Source organism: Rousettus aegyptiacus, unplaced genomic scaffold, assembly GCF_014176215.1.
Source record: "Rousettus aegyptiacus isolate mRouAeg1 unplaced genomic scaffold, mRouAeg1.p scaffold_m13_p_3, whole genome shotgun sequence".
Classification (NCBI taxonomy): domain Eukaryota; kingdom Metazoa; phylum Chordata; class Mammalia; order Chiroptera; family Pteropodidae; genus Rousettus; species Rousettus aegyptiacus.
The window spans coordinates 79,290,587-79,310,351 of NW_023416306.1; the positions used below are offsets into that span (position 1 = coordinate 79,290,587).

At 47.8% G+C, this 19,765-nt stretch overlaps 1 long non-coding RNA gene across 1 annotated transcript; it reads right to left on the minus strand.

Moving 5' to 3' along the window:
- Positions 1 to 19,744, minus strand: LOC107500598. The gene is made up of 3 exons (XR_001594566.2): positions 19,113 to 19,744; positions 5,840 to 7,109; positions 1 to 5,453 (listed from the first exon to the last, which is right to left on the minus strand). It is a non-coding gene; the product is annotated as an uncharacterized LOC107500598 (long non-coding RNA).
- Between the last annotated feature and the right edge of the window lie 21 nt (positions 19,745 to 19,765).

The window sequence follows — 19,765 nt, forward strand, 5'->3', positions numbered from 1 at the left end:
AAAATTATTTAAAAACTAAGGGATCCTTGTAATCTATGAGGTCAACCAAGGGTTGCCTCACCTGAAAAAAGAAAAAGAAAAAAAAAGAGGTACAAGCCTTTGTGATGATTTGGGGGCTTGGAGGACTTTTATTTCCCACCTGGCACAGTGCTTCTGTCCCTTATACTGCCTGGTGAAAAGGATACATGTGGAACTGGAGATCAGAGAAGCAAGCAGGGCTGCCACTCAAGTTAGACATGTTTGTGACCCTGAAAGGTATGAGCCAGTTACTGTAGCAGAGGCAGTAGAAGGGTAGAGTGCCCTTAGGATTTTGGTCCCAGCTGTGGAAGAGGGCAGATACCTGAAATACCCAGTGGAAGAGCAGTTCCTAGCAGTGTACACAGTGCTCTTCCAGGTGGAGCCTCTCAGGAAAGAGGGAACCACAGCCACCGGTTTGACTGGTGACCACTCATGAGCCATGGCTGTCAATCCATTGCACTAATAGCTGAGTCATTCTGAAGAGATTAGCCCTGTGGCTTGGACAATGGGAAGCTAAGGGGTGGATAATCACAAATATGACTTGCGGGGTCAGGATGTGTGGGGGGACATTTGAGTTTACCTGCAAGAGTCTGAGGCAATCCTCATATTTTTCTACATCTGGCTAATGAGGCACTGAAACTCCTGCCAATCGGGAAGCTGATGCCCTAGGTTGGATTTGATTCCTAGCAACTAACCCTTCTGTAGATATAGCAGATTGCATAAGTAGAAAGAACAGCCACCGCAAGCACTCAGGTGGGATGGTTTATTGCCAGAGATGCTGAATTACTCTTGAAATACAGCAATTTGGTTAATGCAGTTGACAGCATGTCCCGTGTGTTCTCAACAACGCCCAAGGCAACTGCCAAAGGAATCTAGGGCCATCCATCAGAGCTCCCAAACAGTGAGAAATTGGCAAATTGGTTATATTGGCTCCCTCTGAGTGATGGTTCTAAACATACCCTGGTTTGTGTGACACTATGTCTGGCTCTAACCCAAGGCTTCCCCTGTCACTCAGCAAACCAGGCTGCCACTATAAGGGATTAGAGAAGATAAATGCCATATATAGATACCTTTGCAGAATAGATAATAGTTGAGGGTCACATTTCAGAAGTCATGATGTGTAAGACTGGGCAAAAGAACATGACTTTGGATGGAGGTTTCATCTATTTTATAACCCACAAGCAGCAGGATTAGTAGGAAGGAAGAATGGAATATTATAGCAGCAGATTAAGTTACTATCAAGTAAAACCACTTTGGCTAGGTGAACTGAAGTACCGTCTCAGACTTTAACACACTTGAATGATCAGCTAGTAGAGCCTATTGCCCCATATGCCAGACTGGGGACCACTGCCAAGACACTCAATACCAAAGATATGGCAGTCACAGAAGATATGTCACCAATGCCCCAATTCCCACCATGGAGCAACGCGATATGCTACTGAGAACACCAAGTCCCATCAGCCTTGGAAAAGGAGTTATCTACTGGGATTTTTCATGAAACGTCTCACTGGATGGGTGGCTTACTTCATACCCCTGAATGAGGGAGAACTGCAAGTCTCCACTGGGATTTTATTGTCCTGTAGCAAACCCAGACCTGTTGAAATACAGTACACCTAGAATGGAACATGCATTGTTGACAAAAGGGAGAAGGTGAGGTCCTGGTCTGTCTTGTCCTGTCCTCAGCCCATCTCCTTATGTCTGACAGTACTGCTTCCCCCAGCCAACATGTATGGTTTGTGCAGCCAAGTTATATTCTTAAAGCTTCCAACTTCCTTCTCCTCTAGCTAGTGGGCACTATCTGTTTCCCACTGGTATGATCATTTTGCACTGTCATTGTCCCCTCCATTGTCCTGGAGGCCATTATAGCACACATAGAACCCATGACTAAATTCACCCAACAGGCCTTAAGTGATAGCCAACAATGCCTGTCCTTACTAAATTCTGAAATGTCTCTAGTAAGAAAACTTGTCCTCCAAAACAGGATGGACTTGGAAATTATTACTGCCTTGTAAGGGGGAACCTGTGCTGTTATCAGGGTGTTGTATGTTCAGACCTGATAAGTCTGCTAATGTATCATTTTTATTAAATCACAAGAGGACACAAGTGAATGTTCTGAATGATCTGACCCACAGCCTAGGGGAATTAATAAATCAGTGCTTCAGATCATGGGTCTTTGGATGGAAAAAATGGTTTGGGGAATCATTATCTTAATCTTGCATTTGCCTTTACTATTCTATGGCCTCTGCTTCCAATGCAACTGGATAGCTGCAGAACAAGTCACTTCCATGCTAATGAAAGCCCTTGTTGACTGCTTGGGGCACGCTGTGTAAGAGGGGTACACACAAGATTTTACAAGCTGGTCATGAGGGGTGAAATGTTGAAGGAAGTCATCAAGAGAATATGATGCTTGTTGACATGCAAGCTGGACCCCAGTAATCAAAGTCTCCTCACCCCTCCCCTGTGTTGGATTGTATGTTCTGCCCACCGTTCCCACAGTGAAACTGTTTTCAAGGACACAGCCTAGAGAGAGCACCATGTTTTTGAGAACATCTGCATGATACCTGTGACTGAACCTGGTGCAGGTCTCTATACAAACTTTAAGGTTTTGGCGGGAAGGTGTGGAGGTCTATTTGTTTTGAGGCACCCAAAACAAGCCTTATATGTAAGTTCCCTCATTTGTTAAACCTACCACCTGCCAATCTGGAGTGGTATGCCTCTTTCTTCCATCTCTCCTTGCCTTCCATGTATGGAGGCCAGTTTACCAACCAACACCATTATAATGGCTAAAATTTAAGAGAGAAAATACCCAGCATATAGGGAAGAGATGAAGCAACTGGGGCTCATACTTTGCTGGGATAAAATGGTACAGCATCTCTGAAAATGGTCTGGAGGTTTCTTACACAATGAAATACACACTTACAAGAAACTCCACTCTATTTGCCCAAGAGATGTGAGACCATATGCTTACAGAGTCCTTACAAACAAGTGCCAAGAATAACTTCATTTACAAGCACCCCAAACAGGAGCCACCTAAGTGCCTGTTGGCAGGTGAATGCATAAACATGCTGGGTGTCCCCACGGTGGAGCAGAGATCAGGAATGAGGAGGATTCTGCTGACACTGGTAACAACAGCAATGAATCTCAAATACATTTGGTGAGTAAAGAAGCCAGACATAATAAATGATTCTATTTATTTTTACTTCCAGAACAGGCAAAGTGCATCTATGGTGGAAAAAATTGGAAGAGCAGTGGTCTCTGTAGTCGAGAGAGAGGGAATGACCACAAAGAGGGTATGAGGAAACATCTCGGGAGATGGCAATGTTCTAAGTTTTGATATTCATGATGGTCCATGCATACAATTGTCAAGACACATTGATCTGGAACTCCAGATCAATAAGTGCGTTCTCAGTGTGTGTGAGCTATGATTCAACTAACATCTAAATCACTTCTCACCCTGTCCAGCCCCACTTGGCCCACAGGATACCACACCTAGGGGCCCCCTCTTTGAGGGTTCCCTAGACCCATTAGAAGACCCATGGGGGGATCTACAATGGAGAGGGATTCACACCACACAAAAGGAAAGGCTGAAGAGGGCCAGATGTTTTTATCTGGAGAAGAGAAATAGCCCCATCTGACAATCAAGCAGAGGAATAGTATTTCACCTAGTTGAGGAGTAGAAAGCCAGGCAATGGTGTTCTTAAATCAACCTCTCTCTAACAGCCACTGCTCCTTCCTTTCTGAAGAACAAAACTCCAGTGTGTGTTGAGGTGGTGGGTTGGTATGTGTCAAAAAATAATAACAAACAGAGCCGCTTTAAAATGTAGCCAGAGCTGCCATGCCAGAGAAACTCACATGTCTTCCTCTTCAAACCTTTGGAATATTAAAACAGGGCAAAATGACCTTCGGACTAGGCCTTAGAGAACTCATGTCCCAAAGAACTGTTTGCAAAGATAAAAAGAAAACAGATATATAACTGCCAAACTGATGACTACTGGACTGAAAATTTTTAAAATTGTTTAGCATTAACATCACCGTTATGTTATCGGCACCAATAGAAATGCCTTCTATCGCTGTAATTGTTCCTCTTCTCTTTCTCATAAATATCCTTTACTTTTGTCTCCTAATTGGAACACTATTTGGACTTCTGGCCAAATCAGCACTTCTTGAATAGCTATTCTTATTCATCTCAAATAAACACTGTTTGCCTCTCACTTTGAAAGGCCTTTTTATTTTTAAATTAACAAATATTTAGAGGTCTCCAAGTAATAGAACTTAACAGAGAAGTCATTCTGCGCTTAAGTTGGGCTCTTGCCTCTTTGAGATCTTCAAAGCCCAGGTTCCTTCCCCCTTGGGGCTCTGCTTCCTCCACAAATAGTTTCCACCTGTGGTCCAGATGGCTGCCTCCATCCTGCCATGACGCCTCCATCCTGCCATGGCATCTCCATGCCAGCCAGCAGAAACAGGAAAGGGCACATCCCTCCCCTTCACCACTTAACCAAGAAGTTGTGCACAGCATTTTATTTACATCTCACTGGACAGAATCTAGTCATGTGGGCACATCGGGCTGTAGAGGGGACAGGTCTTTATTCGAGGGTAACTTAGGGGTTCAGTTACTAAAAATCAAGAAGGAAAGAATGAATATTGGGTAACAATAGACAGCATTTTCAGACCAGATAACATGTCAAGATTGACCTGATTCTGTTCCATTTTCTCATAGCATTCCTTGCAACTAGGGTTGGCCATGAGATCTAAAGGGCAGTCTGCCAGGGAAATTCTGGGCTTTGCTTTCAGGATAAAAGGAAGCTGATATGGCTATTGGGCTCCTCCCCGTTTCTCTTAACCTGTGTAGACATGATGCCTGCAGCTGTGGCAGCTGTATTGTGATCATGAAGCAGGAATCATGAGGAGACTAGAATATCCCTGAGGTACTACTCAGATAATATCAAGCCTCTAGGTGAGGTAGCAGCTGCCCAGGTCTGATGTAGTAATAGGAGGAATAAAAACATTTCTATTATGTGAAGCCTCATTCATTCCTAACGGGTGGACATACTTAGCTTATAAACCAGCTCTGACAGCTGCCCCCAAGGGTGTGTTCTGAGGGTTTGGTGAGTACTGCCAGTGCTCTAGCCACGGTCTCCCAGGTCAGGCTACAGACCAGAGAGAAAGACACATTTGGTGCCACAATTTGCCATGCTACCTTAAAAATTCACTCCTGCTGCCTTAATTGGTTTCATTTATGTCCTGACCTCAGAGTGAAGGGTGAGTATCTCAATTACCTTGATGTTTCCATGACCCCAACCTCCTGTTGCTCCTGGAAGCCATCTCCAGATGAGCCAGGCGCCTCTTTCATCCCTGGCTGGGTTAGGCCGTGAGCCCAGTGTGGAGGGAAAAAGGAAAAGAGGTCATCTAATGGTAATGTGTTTTTAAAGCAATTTCTGGAAAACATAGGAAAAAATAAAGTAGAAAAATAAATGCTTTCATTTTCAAATACGACTTGAATTTTTAAAAGAGAAAAGAGCTTCTGAGTCCTCAGTCCTAATGCCTTTTGGATACCCAAGGCCAAGGGTGACACCACAGGCAGATCTAGTATTAGTAATTGCTCCCTGTTCCTCACCACAGCCAAGGCAGCGGGGCGGCCAGTGGAGTGAAGACAGGGCCTCACCCATGAGCATCCTGTATGTACTTTTATAGGGAACTGGGCACCAGGGTCCAATAGCCAGGGGTAGAAAAATGAATCCAGGTCAAGGAAACTTTTTACGTCATGAGACTACTTGCTGGAGTTCCTTGTGTAACTTGAACCAGAGATGCATTGCACACTTACCCGCAAGCAGTCATTGTACGGCTTGGCTCTCCAGAGGAGCTCAGGGCCTCCATACAGCTCAGTAAAGTCAGAAGGAGGTGGGTAGTAGCTTCAAGGGCCGACTAGAGCATGCACAAGAGTCTACAAGAGGCAATGAGGGTTTCCTATCTTCCCCCACTTCCTGAGTTTTCCTCCCTCCCTCTCTCCCTTCCTCCTTTCCTTTCTCTCCCTCCTTCTCTCTCTTTTTCTCTCTTGCATCAGTGGGGTGAGGCAGTGATAGACTGAGAGCTGGGCTCTGTGTTAGAAGGACCTCCGACCTGGTTGTGTGACCCTGAGGGAAGCATTCCCTCAGCATTAGGTTCCACCTGTGAGATGGAACTAGATGGACAATCACATGGTGCCCACAGGGCTGAGGTTCCTCTGCTCCTGGTAGTCACATTACAGCACAGCATCGGGCTCTCACTTGTCCTCTGTCTCTCAGTCTTCTGGCCCCTGGTTTTCCCCCAGACCCTGAACCAAGGCCCAGCACCTCAGGGGACATTGGGCACACCATGGCCATCATCCTCCATTCCTCCTGCTCAGGTCTTCGTAGCTCCCACTGCTGATGTCTGTCACCCTTAAGGCCCTTACTCCTCCTCTTTCTGGCAGATCAGCCACCATCTTGGCCACAACCACCATCTTCTCCCTGGGAGGTACCAGCCACAGGCCCCATCCCAGTACAGCGACTCTGGCTACTCCTGGCTCACACCAAGCCTCTCTGAAATCTGAGCTCTTATGATGGCACCAATCATAGTCATGGCCTGAGCCCATTCCTGTGCCCCAGTCCTTGTGAGCCTGGCCTGCACCAGCATGGGGCTGGGACAACCCGCCCCAGCAGAGGCCACCTCCTCATAGCCACCAGGTGAGAGTGCTGTGGGGAGGGGAGGCTGTGGGTTCTCAAGCTCTGCCCTCAACCCACTAGCTATACTACCCTTTGGGCCTCAGTTTCCTCATCTATAAATGGGATAATAGCACCTATGGTTTGGCTTGTTGTGAAGGATACGTGCCTGCTTGTTGCCTGACTCGAGGACATTGGCCACAGGACCACAGGTGTGCTCTCCTCACTGCCCAGGCCTGGGAAGGTGGCTTCACCACTGGCTCTTCCCGTGGGGTTCAGAAAGTCAAGACCATAGCCGAGGCCATGTGGCCAGAGAGTGGAGATCAGCATTGACATGAGCAGGTCCCAGCTCCTTCTGCCCAGCTCCAACCTTACCATGGTGACTAACTTCTGGATCCAGGAGGCAACTATCGGCTGAAAAATAATATTGACTAAGAGTTTTGTTACAAAAAAGTTTTTATTCAGGAAAAAAGAAAGGGTTGCAACCCAGCACATGCAGACATAGCAAGCCGTGTGCATATTCTGGCCTGTGTGACAAGACAGAGGGGTATTTATGCAAGGGAAAAGGAAGGGAAGGGAAGGGAAAGTTAGAATCATGGAGTTTTATTACAAACTTAGAGTTCTTCTTGTGGGATTCTAACAATTAGGTAGAGTGTGAGAACTCTTCTCATAAGCCCTAGTTCCTCCCATAGACCTGATTATATTCATTTTAAAGTTCTAGTCAGTCTTTACCACTCCTCAGGCCTCAATACTCAGGGCTTCCATATGGAGCAGGAATTTCCCTAAGAGGTACATAACAGAGAGTGCACTCAGCAGGAGGTGGGATGAGAGCAGAAGCCACCACTGGGAGCCCACTTAGCATCATCATGGTGCCAACAGCACAATAGGGGCCATGGGCATGATGGAGGATGTGAGTATCATAAAGGATGTGGGTATCCTGGGAGATGTGGGCATCATGTGACGTGGGGATCAGGGGCCATCAGCATCTGGTGCCACTGAAGTAGGAGATGTCCCCAGCCTTAGGCTAGGCTCTCACTTGGACCAAGTGGCAGCATCCATGGGAGTCCATGGTGGTCCCTATCGAGTTGCTGGGGATGCAACACCAGGACCCTGGTGCTCTCCAGAGAGCCTTCTTTCTTGCCTGGCTTGCACTCCCTGCCGCCCCCACTCTTGGGTAAGATTTGGGGAATACTGGGAAGCTGTCATCTGAGAGAGGACAGTGAAGCTAGTAGAACTGCTTCTGATTAGGAATCAAAAACACCAACTGGCATTTTAAGTCATTTCTTTTTCCTTTGTTGTCTGAATATAAAATAATGTATGAAGTTTTATACATAGATCTGTACCTGATTGAGATGTCTTCTAAAGAAGGCATTTTATTATCTAATAAACAAATGGGTGGATGGAGGGAGAGACCAGCAGACTTACAAAGGTACCTCATGCCCACTGGAGAAAGCCTGGCAAGACAGCAAAGGTATAAAACAGAAAGATCCCATCCCACCATCCAGAGGAAACCATGGTTAACTTTTTAGTGCTTCTTTTCTCTATGTGTATCATTGAACTTATTTCATTTTTGCAAACTTTTCCTCATAACACTGTAGTGTCAGTTATGACGAGCTCCATTACAAGCACTGCTTGTTATTAGTCACATGATAGTCTATCACGGAGGTGCCATAATCTATCCTTTCCCTGGCATACATTTACGTTGCCTGCAATTTTTCATTACTTTAGATAACACTATGGTGAATTATATGCAAAGTTTTATCATATGAAAGAATGCCTCCATAGATTCCCAGAAGCGAAATTGTTTTGGTCAGAGGAAATAGATAATTTAGGCTTTTGATACATTTTGTCAAATTTTTGTGAATAAGAGTTGCTGTGTTTGCAAGTGTTTATCTTGTAGCAACTGTGGAAGTTTTGATACTCTCAGGTTTAAAATAGTAAAAAGGTTTTTGTTTATTCCATAGGAAGTGAAAAAACTGTGAATCATGGCTTCAATATGTATGTCTTTAATTCTGAGGTTATTTTTTTAAAACAGGTAGTAGCCATTTATAGTTCTTTTGATTTCTATGGCAGAGACAATGCTCAGTTTACCTAATTATTTTTCAGTTCTGTATGTCTGGATGTGATCATTTGGCTAATCTTACCACCTGAATGTGAGAGGAATTGACCTGCTACTAGACTGAAATACACTGAGTATCTAAGTGCCTCTTTGTTGACAAGCGGGAGCTCCTGCCCATGTCAGATGTGCATGAGTGAGAAATAAATCTGTGTTTACCTGATCGCACAGAAGAGTTTGGCTTCTTGACCAAAACATTTGTTGTTTTAGTTATCTATCACTGTGACACAACTTATCCTAAAACTCAGTGTCTTTAAAAAGAAATCATTTAAATGGCTATGTGTAGAGCCAGAAGGGTGATAGAGTAATTGGTGGATTGTTTCATAAGCTATATAAATGTCAAACCAATGTATTGTACACCTGAAACTAATGATAAAATAAAATGCTTAAAAAAAAAAAAAAAGAACCATAAAAAATCATTTAATGTCTCTAACAGTTTCTGTGAGCCAAGAATTCAGTAGTGACTTTGCAGGGTCCCTCTGGCTCAGGGTTTCTCTTAAGGCTGAGGTCAGTTGTTGGCTGGGGTTGTGGTCTCATCTGAAGGCTTGACTGAGTCTGGGGATCCATTTCCATGTGATTCGCTCCCTCATGACAAGCTGCTGCCAGCTGCCAGATGGAGGCATCAGCTCCTCCCTACATGGGGCTCTCCTCAGCACTGCTTTAGTGTCTTCATGATGTAGTGGCTGGCTCCCCAGAATGAGTGACCCAGGAAACGCAGAAGCCACAATGCCCTTTATGACCTAGCCTCAGAAGTTGCACACTATCAAATCTGCTGTAATTTATTGGCTACACAGACCAACCCAAATTTACTGAGAGGGAGATTATACAAGGGTGCGAATGTGAAAGTGAGGATCACTGGAGGCCATCTGAGACTGGCTATCTCATTTACTAAATCCCCTTTCAGAAATTTATTCTTTAAAAAACCATAAATGTGTGCAAAGATATAGCTACCAGGGGAGGATGGTCATTGAAGTATTGCTTTTAGAAGAAAAAGGAATGGAAGGAAGGAAGGAGGGAAGGAAACCTGTCCAGCAGGATGAATAAGTCATGATATGACCATAAAATAGAACTGTATGCAGTCATATGTTGAAGAAGAATTTCTATGATGTCGAAAGAGTTCAACGCACATAATTAAGAGATAAAATAATGTAAGTGGAATAATTCTGTGTAAAGAACATATCTTTATATAAAAGTATAGGAAAGGCTATATATCTGGATTATAGATGGGTACTTATTGACACTGGTTCCTTCCCACTGTGAGTGGAGGACACTTATTCACCATGTCAAACTTACGCTTGGCCAAATAACTTGCTTTGATCAATGGAAAATGGCAGTAGCATTAGTGGTGAGTTCCATGAAAACTTCAGAGGTTGTGCATGCTCTGGTCACCTCTGGAAGCTCTGGACCCCATCGTGAGAGCAGGGGACCCAGGAGAACAGGAGACTTGTGGAGCAAACTTGGGCTGAGTCCCCACCCAATGCTGATGCAAGACTAAGACAAGAACCCTGGATGCCATCGAGGCTTCACAGTGGCTATGACTGTGAATACAACATCAAACTAGGAAAACCTGTTCTTTCTTGATAGAGTCATTTTTTTCTTTTACTTTCATATTCTACATTTTCTATAATGAACATATTTTTATTATAGTAAAATATCATAAATGTATACATGTTTTATTATCTTATTGAATTTCATTATTATAGTTACATATTTACATATTTTAGACATATTATGTACATGTTTTAATATTTATTATATTGTTTTATTTATATAAACTTTTATTGTTTATATAATATTTTATCATATTCTATAAATGCTTTTATTATTTTATATAAAAAAAAGTGTGCTTATGTGTGTGTGCAACAAGCTTTAGGAAGTTTCAAAAGAAAGCCTTGCCCTTAAAGCCACCTGACTCTCTGTTCCCAGCTTCATACAGACTTAGGGTAACTAGTGACAATCACAATGTATATTTTGATATCCTATCTTTTCTTCGAAGTTACATTGTAAAACTCTTCTGTGTTGCTCCCCATCCTTCATGAGTAACAGTTATAGTGACTGACCAAATACCCCAGCACATAAATATAACCGTATTCTCCTGTTGGAAATTTTATTTCCAAATTGTTATGCTTAGTGATCACAAGACAACAAATGTATTCATGCATGGGCATTTTTTCCCCTTAGAGTTGTTTTCCAAAGATAAAATCACAGACTTGGGACTATATGAGAGGGAATGAATATTTTACTCTTTCTTTATATGTATTTAAATGATTGCCTTCCAGAAGGAATCAACCACTGCACCTCTTCACCACCTGTGCTCATAGGTGCCTGCAGCAGATACTACATATTACCTGTTCCATGTTCCTTAAGAAATGAGTCCTGGCCTTATTCTGGGGGGCAATTTGCTCATTCTACCCTGTAACTACAGGAAGCTAATGAGATGTAAGCAGAATTTACTGGGTGAGCCATCTGGAAAGCTCCTTAAGAATGGACAGAAAACTGGAAATAAGAGCCTTTTCACCCCTCTACCTGCCTTTTGCTGTGACGGTTGGATCTCCAGTGGCTATACTGGGCCATGAGGCTACTTTGAGGATGGGAGCTCCACATTCTACAAGAGAGAGAAGAAAGATCCCTAATAACATTATGGAGGTGCCATCCTATTCTTAGATTTCCTATCTTCGGGCTTGTTTCATGTGAGAGAAAAATCAATCCTGTATTAGTTAAGTCTTTGAATTTTAGATCTCTATTACAAGCAACTGAGCTGGTCCTTAATCTCTCCAAAACATTATTAGCATATTGGTTTTAGTACACAAAATTTTTCAAATTGTATATAGGAATCAAGTAGGACTTTATTGCTTAATTGTGCATTTTTAGAGGAACATTATAGGCAGAAGGAATAACACAGGCAAAGCTACACAAGCTGGAAAGGCAGGAAATTTCAGGGATACAGAAATCACATCCTGGAGTGTGAGGCCATCTGCTCTCATCTTACTGAGAGGGGGTGAGGTAAGCCATAAATTCACATCATTAACATCATGGGGAACCATTGAGTCAAAGTGTCCTGTCAAGACATAGCCTGTGTTTACCTGTTTCCATGTTTCTCTTTATCTCTGTCTCTCCCCATCCCTATTTCTCTCCTCTTCTCTTTGTCCCTTCCCCTCCTTTCATATTTCTCTATCTTCCCTCTCCCCTTTCTCCCTAACAATTTTAGCAGGAGAAGGATTAGTGAGTCCCCTGCCAGAACAGAGTGTGTAACTCACCATGAATATGGATGGATTGCACAGCTTGGAGAAGGAGCTGGAAAACTGACACTCTCCAGAGCAGGAGAGCCTAGCCTGTGAAAGACTTTCTGTCCTCCCTGCATTCAGATAGAGACACGCCATTCAGCTGATAAATGCCCCTTTGTGCTGGATGGGTTTCCTTCAACTTGTGAGATGCCCTTAATGAGAGCTGGCTGCATGATGCCCTGGGCTCTGCCCAGCATGGGCCCTGCCAGCCCGGATGCCACTGGAGCCAGGAAAAGATGTCACATTTTTAGGAGCTTCCCCAGAGACTGCACCCTCTGCATAGTGCATTCACAAGCTGTATGGGCAGCCAGCCCTATGGAGAAGACGGTGTGTTATATGCGGGGCCTGGATCTTAGACCTGCCTTGAATATGTGGCTGGGGGCCTAGCAGCTTGGCCCCTGAGCAGCGGTGGCCCCTGGATGAGCCCCTGGGGTCAGCCAGCTCCCACCCTTGCCTGGCCACAAGGACACACTGCCTCCTACCAGCTCCTTACAGGAGTCCTGGGCAGGTCATTTCATTCACCAAACCTCCGCACCCCTCTGCAGACTGGGAGTAGCAGCTATGAAATAAAAATGGAATATCTCAGCTCTCAAATTCTTTTGATCAGCCTTGAAAGCAAGGAAGGAAATCAGAGGCTAGCCCACCTTGTGGGATTCAAGGAAACCTGGAATAAATGGGTTTTAGACTGAGAAGCATAGACCAGGCAGCAGCCAGAAGGCAAAAGGCCAGTTAAAGTGGAACTGCCCTGCTCCCTTGCCTGGCAACACTGCAAATAAGGTCCTTCAGGTCCCCTGCTTTTCTATAACACAGACTTTACTGGGATGAGAGCAGTGTTTGCCCATGTGCTAGACTGGATTTGCTCATTAACTGCGAGATGTGACAGCTGACAGGACATCACCTGGCCACCCGGAACCCAACTGGCATGACAACCATGTCAGCCAACTGCAGACAGGATCTCTTTTCAGGCCTTTTCCCTTAATGGATTTATGCAAGTAAAATAATGAAAACTGGTGTCTTTGCAGTAGAGTTGTTCTAAAGTGCCACCATGACAAGTCTTGACTTCCCTACAGCAGAGGGACATAGACCCCTTGCTATGTGAAGGAACACCCATGGCATGTACTCAGAAGTGGGGTCTCTCAGTCAAATCCATGACTTGGCCCAACAGCTCAGAGTATGGTACCATGACCAGCCTCACCAGCTTCCTGGGATCTGAGCAGAAAAGCAAGTGGTGGGCTGGCAAGCCGTGTCCCTCAGCAGTTCTGATGCTGGTCCAATCAGAACTGGCACAAGGACACCCATCTAGCTGGGCCACATAGTATCCTGAAGGCCTACCTCTGTCCCCTTCCCACATGAGGATCCACACCTGGGCCTGAAGCCCCCTGCCCACCACAGGTCCCTGGGGTTTTTTCTGAGGTCCAAGGTGGCTGTACTTCTCCAGGGAAAAGAAGAAAATCCTCAGGTGGCCAAGAGCTCCCAAAGGCCTCATCATGACTCCCCAGCACCCGTCTGGGGAGGACAAAATGGCTCAGGAAACCTGGGTTCAATCTCAGCTCTGGGCACCTCAGTTTCCCCAAATGTAGAATGGTCACAACACCCCACAGTGGACAGTACATACCAAGTCCCCAGGCTGGGCCTCTGGGTGGAGTGTTTCCACTTGGTCATAATCCATGGGATAGATCATGGTCATAACCCACAGCCTACAAACAGACCCTAACAGCAGGGGTGGGAAGCATCCTGGAAACTGTGAGTGCCAATGCAGATAGCCCCCTGAGCCTCAGGGAGCCTCAGTGGGGGGCAGGGAGATACGGGGCGGGGGTATAGAGAGGATACCCTCAGGGGCATCTGGGCTTCCTGGAGGAGGCAACCCCCTGACTGGGAGAATGAGGCTCTGGCCCTGGGCCATGGGAGGCAGGCAGGGGGAACTGAGGGCTGGGTGTGCACAGGCCCCACAGGTCCCTCAGAAACTCTTTGTTGAGCACCTGGGCCAGGTGTGAAGCTTTCAAACCTGGTTTATTAAGGAAGAGCAACAGCCGGCCCACAGGGCCTACTCATGGCCTGGGGTTGGGCTCTTGGCCCAGCCAGCTCCCTGGACAGGCCATAGCCAGCAGTCAACCTTCAGGAGAGGAAAGGGGTACCCAAACTAGACCTGAACTGCCAGCAACAGCTCTTCCCCAAACCACAGACCACTTGCCTGCTCCCAGGGCTCCAGATGTCTGTCCTCATTCCCATGCTCACCTGTGACCCAGCAACTTTGTGGCCTAAGTCAATGGTCAATGTCAGGGCCAAGAATATAGAGCCCAGCAGCCCCGTCATTAGTGGTTTGTGGACCACAGGCTTGGCCTAGCTGGCTGGTCAGAGGGATGCCTGGAGGTTGGAACAGAGCAGACATGGCCAGGGCATGCCCTGGGTGGGGTGGAGGAGGGGCAGTCAACATGCACACAAACAATAACAGTGCTTTCAGACTCTGACCCAGTGCCAGGGTAAAGGGGGGCCACTGCAGACAGGTGGTCTGTGATTAGGTGACAGAAAGGAGTTTGCCTTATGGAGGCCTGGGGGCAGGATCTCCAGGTAGGGAAAATATAAAGGCCCTGAGGTAGAGAGGAGTCCATGGAACAAACAGAAGGGAAGTGGGGGTAGCAAGGGAAAGGGAGGATGAAGCATCCAGGAGTAAGGATTTTTGAGATAAGACTTCAGAGGCATTTTAGCTGGCCAGTGCCATAATCTAATATACTTTTTCTAAATAGGATTGAGGAGGAGAGGAAAGCGTTTCAATTCGTTTCATTTAAAAAAGAAAACCTATTTAGTAATGAAAAATACAACAAATAAAAATAGGATTGAAATCAGCTGTGTCAGAAAAAAAATTATAGCACCCTCAAAACAAAATAGATCTTTTTCCTTACTTATACTCTGAAGTTGTGAGGTAGACAGTCTAAAGAGGGCTTGGGCTCAGTGCTCCAAGCATTGGGGAAACAGGCTCCTCTGTCTCTGGCTCTGCTGTGAGACTCCCACACCCAAGTTCTACTCCTGGTCCAACATAGTTGCTGGAGCTCTCTGGCTATTACGCCTGTATTCCAGTTAGTAGGGTAAAGGAAGTAATGAAGAACAGCACACCCTTTCCCTGATGTTGCACACTCCCTTCCGTCATTTGGATGTAGCCACACAGGCACACCCAGCTACAGGAGAAGCTGGGAAATGCAGCTTCTATTTTGGGAAGTCATTTGCTGAGCTAAAATCAGGACTCTAAGGGAGGAGGGGAAAACCAACAGAGGGGGTGCCACTGTCTCTGCAACCTTTGCCTTGGCTCGTGGGGACAAGGGCTTTGCTGACTATAGATGCCTGTGGATGACAAATAGAGTCAGTCCCACCCCACCCAAGGGAGAGAAATGCACAATGGATCGGGGCTCCTCACTGTTCTTTCTCCACAGTACCAGGCAGGTTCCTCCAAGCCAGCTGGCTTTCTTGCCCACGCTGTTGGTGGCTGTGTGACATTCCAGAATGCAATGGGCATAATTCAGTGGCTCCCTCATGGGGAAACACCCACTTTGTTTCCATGGTTGAGGACCTTCAAGGGTCAGCTGCACCTTGCTGTGTGGCACTGGGCATGTCAAGTCTTGCTGGGGGACTGTGTGAGGTGGTACACACGTCTGCATGGGTGCCCACACCATGTTGCCTTGCTTGACTCAGGCATGACTGCATGACCTTGGCAGTGCCTCCCTTTCTGTCTTTGAAGTGGGGGTGATGGCACAGCACCTCCTCATCGACCTAGCCTCCTTCCCATCTTTCTGGAAATGAGGTGGCAGCCCTCCCCTCTCTCATGCTCTGTGCAGAGCTGTGGTTCCTGAAAGTACTTGACAGAAGTGCAGAACCCTGGTAGCCCACCCCACTGCCATGAAACAGTCCCCTACGATGGTTACCCAGTGGGCAGCCACCAGCTCCCGGGGAATACCCCTTGTCCCAGGCTTGCCACCTTCCCTGGCTGTCAGCATGTTTGGGCCAGCCTGGGCCCAGGAGAGGCAGAGCCGCTACTGCAGAGCCTCCTGGGCCAGGACTGTGCACAGCCCTGTCTCACTCAGCCTGGGGCACCAACGGCAGGCCTTGCTCCCTTTCAGCCTCTGACTCATCCCTGCTCCATGCATGCCTCTCAGAGATGGAGAGGTACAGGGACCTGGCCACTTTCTAAGGCTCCTGTTCACAAATGTGGTCTGCCTGAACGCAGATTCTCCCAGGCTGGAGGGGCCACATCTGTGCTCTCCCCATGGTAATGCTTTTCCTGGCTCCTGGGATCACTGGGGGAGGGGAATAACAGGGTCAGTAGGGTGTAGTGGGACCTCATCCCTCCTAACCAAGAGTGATGCTGCAAGTCTGGGTCCTGTTCCAGGCATGTTAGCAGGATCAGGCCCCCTGCTCAAGTTGGGAGCATGAGGAGGGAGCTGAGGTCAAGGCCTCCACTGCACTCACATAGACCAGGTCACTTCATCTTTGGGCGGCCCCATTTTATAGACAAGAAACATTCCCCAATCACACATCCCAAGAGGTGCACATGAACTTGACACAACGCTGCATGTGCATGCTCATTTGTGTGTGTCTGAATGTGCTCGTTACACAGGTGTCCCCTACTCCCTGTCCTGTGTCTCTTTGCTAGAGCACAGCTGGCTGGCCTTGTCCCTCCCATGGGACAAGGGACACTCCCCAATGGCCACTTTCCCATGCATCATTACTCAGGTCAGCATCTGAGAACTAGGAACCAGCCTTGGACTCTCATATGGGTCTCTCTCCAGCAGAATTCAAAATTAGGTAGACATGGGGACACATGGTAGACTGGCCCTTTCAGCCTGTCCTGGGAACAGTCGGAGAAACAGATCCTTCATAGGCAAATGAGGATGACTCGGCAGATGGGAAAGCCGTCCCTGAAGACACATATTAGGCTGGCAAGCTTGGAGGATAAGACCCTGCCCAGGGCCGACCACACCCAGACCCCAGGAAGGTCAAGGGCCTGCCAGGCCCCCACAGTCAGTACAGAGCAGGGTGTCACACCCAGTTCTAAATGTCCAGTTGCTCTGTCAGAACTTTTCCTGGCTTCCTCCTTTTGAATGGAGGAAAAAAATGAACCTCAGCTCAGACATGTCCTGAGGCCCACAGGACAGATGTTCTCAGGATGGGAGACCAGGCGTCCTGGAGCTTTACTACAAACACCCATGGAGACCAGTGCAGGATAGGCAGGGACACAGAAGTTCCTCAGTTCCTCTCCTCCCCTCCAACTTCCCATCGCTCCCCTACCTGGGGCCTCTCCCTGCATCCTCAGGGCCCTCTCTTCTGGTCCTCTTCACCTTGGCCCCTTTAGGAGCCAGCACTGCTCCCAGGGTGGGAGTTAGTTGTATTTGGCAGGGGAGGGGCAAGAGCTTTTGCATGAATGGCGCCAACATCTAAAAATCTAGATTTTCAGCTGCTCATGAACAGTTAGGTGTGGATTATGTCAGAATTAATAGTAACTGTTGCTCTAAGTGGCTGCTGTACCCAGACCTGCTCAGATCCAGGCATTGCCATGCCCCTACTTACAGCAGCTGCTAAGGCAGGACTGAGGAAGTGACCACCTCTCTGCACTTCAGTTTCCTTAGCTGTGAAGTGAGCCAACAGCAGCTCCTCCTTCAAGGGACGACTGTGTATGGGCAAAACCAATACACCACTAGAAAGTGCTGCGGTAGGTGGAGCAGCTCTGCCCTGACTTACACACAACCAGGCCTGGCAGTCTGAGATGTAGGCTGTGGCACTTCAGGGATGTAGGTAGGCCAAGCTCCCAAAGCAGCTCCCACATCCTGGACCCCAGGCCCCTAGAGATGGGCAGAGCTCTGAGGAATCAGATCCAAACACCTCCGTGAGCAGGTGGGGAAACCAGCCTTGTCATACAACAGCAGGGGCCCAGCTGAGTTTCAGCTCCCTCGGGTGCATGGCTCCTTCGGGTGGCATGGACGTACCTGGGGTCAGGGGGAGGCCTGATCAGGGTTTAGTGGAAGATTTCTTTCCTTGTAAATCCCCAGGGTGGTTTGCATTTTCCATGCCATCAGTTTCATTTACAAAACAACACCCCCCAGCCCTGCCCCAAGAGCAGAGGTGTGCAATGGGCAGTGGCAAAGGAGCAGGTCCTAGCCTGGAGTGTGGAGAGCAATCATGGGCAAGGCCAGCACTGGGTTCCAGGATCCACGGATGCCCGTCTGCTGGACCTATTGATATCAGGGTGAAGGTACTACCTGTTAGCCATACAACCTCCCCAGGAGTTTAGAGCTCTGCCTCCTGGGCCTCTCCACAGTTGTACTTCAGTTTCCAGAAGGGGAATGCCTGCTTCCTAGGGCTGAGAAGTGATGCACCTGGGCCCATGCGGGGCTGCCCCACATCACCTCCCATCCACCCGCAAGCCCCTTATTGCAGCCCCAGAACCTAGAACAAGGTCTGGCACAGAACAGGCACTCTGGGGTTACAGGGTGAAGAAATTAGTTTCCAGTAGCAGCTGGGCTGTGGCTCATGGGACCTAACTTGCTGCTTCCTGACCTTGGCTCTGCTGCTCACCTTCTCTGAACTTCAGTTTAAAGGAAGAGGAAAAGACCATGTCTGCTTTGCCTTGTACTAAAAGCACCATGTTCCCTCTCACATGTGGAGAAGCTGATGCACAGAGAGGTCAAGTCACCCACAGTGGTTCAGGGTCACGAAGTCTGGCAGCCTGGCCCTATCAGGCCCTGAGATAGGCCATGACATCCCTCCTTAGTGGCTAGGAGAACCAAGGGAGCCAAGGTGACTCTGCTCATGCAACAGTGGGGGTGGGGGTGGGGGTGGGGATGGGGGGCATGCAGTGAAGACATCAGCAGACTCCATAGAAAACAGAGAAAATAGGGAACTCGAATGAGGAGGGGTCAAAAGTAGCTGTGCCTGGGAGCCCAGTCACGTCAGGACAGGAGGACACAGTGGCTCCAGCCTTTAAGAATCAGCCCTGGGAGATTATGCAGCGGTCCCTCCTGCCCCACATACCTGGGAGAGGCCCAAGTCTTCGGAAACAAGGGACAACTGAGCCAAGGGCTCTGAACACCCAGATCCGCTCACACCGGCACTGGGTGCCAGCCCAGGCAAGGGCGCTCTGGGGATATTGAAGCTGCTCCATCGGGACGGAAAAGCCTAGCATGAATCCGTCCAACCCGCGGTGGTGATTCGCTCTCTGCCACCGCCTCCATTCCCTACCGAGCTCGCGGAAGGCCTTTGTGCCCCTATCTCCCGGGCCGGAAAGCCAAGCTCAGAGGGTAGAGGCTGAGTCAAGTAGAACGGGCTCGTTGACGCAGTTACTGTGGGCTGGGCGGGTCCCCAGGGTTTGCCGCAGCAGGAACCCGTTGCCCCTCCTCCCCAATACATACCCTCGGGGCAGTAGTGCCCGCGCCTTCCTTCATGGAGCGCCCAGCAGTTTACGAAGTGGCCAGGTTCTTTGCCTCATTTTATGGATTCAAAGTACCGACGACGAGGTTGCACTGGGGGACGTACCTAGCGGATGACCACGAGAGGTTGGGGCAGGGGAGCCAGGACGCAGCGAGGGGTTCTCACCGGCAGGGAGTAGTAGGCAGTAAACTGCGAGTGCGGCCTCCAGGGCCCCCGCCCGCCCCCGCTGGGGGCGGAGCCTGAGACGAACATGCGCG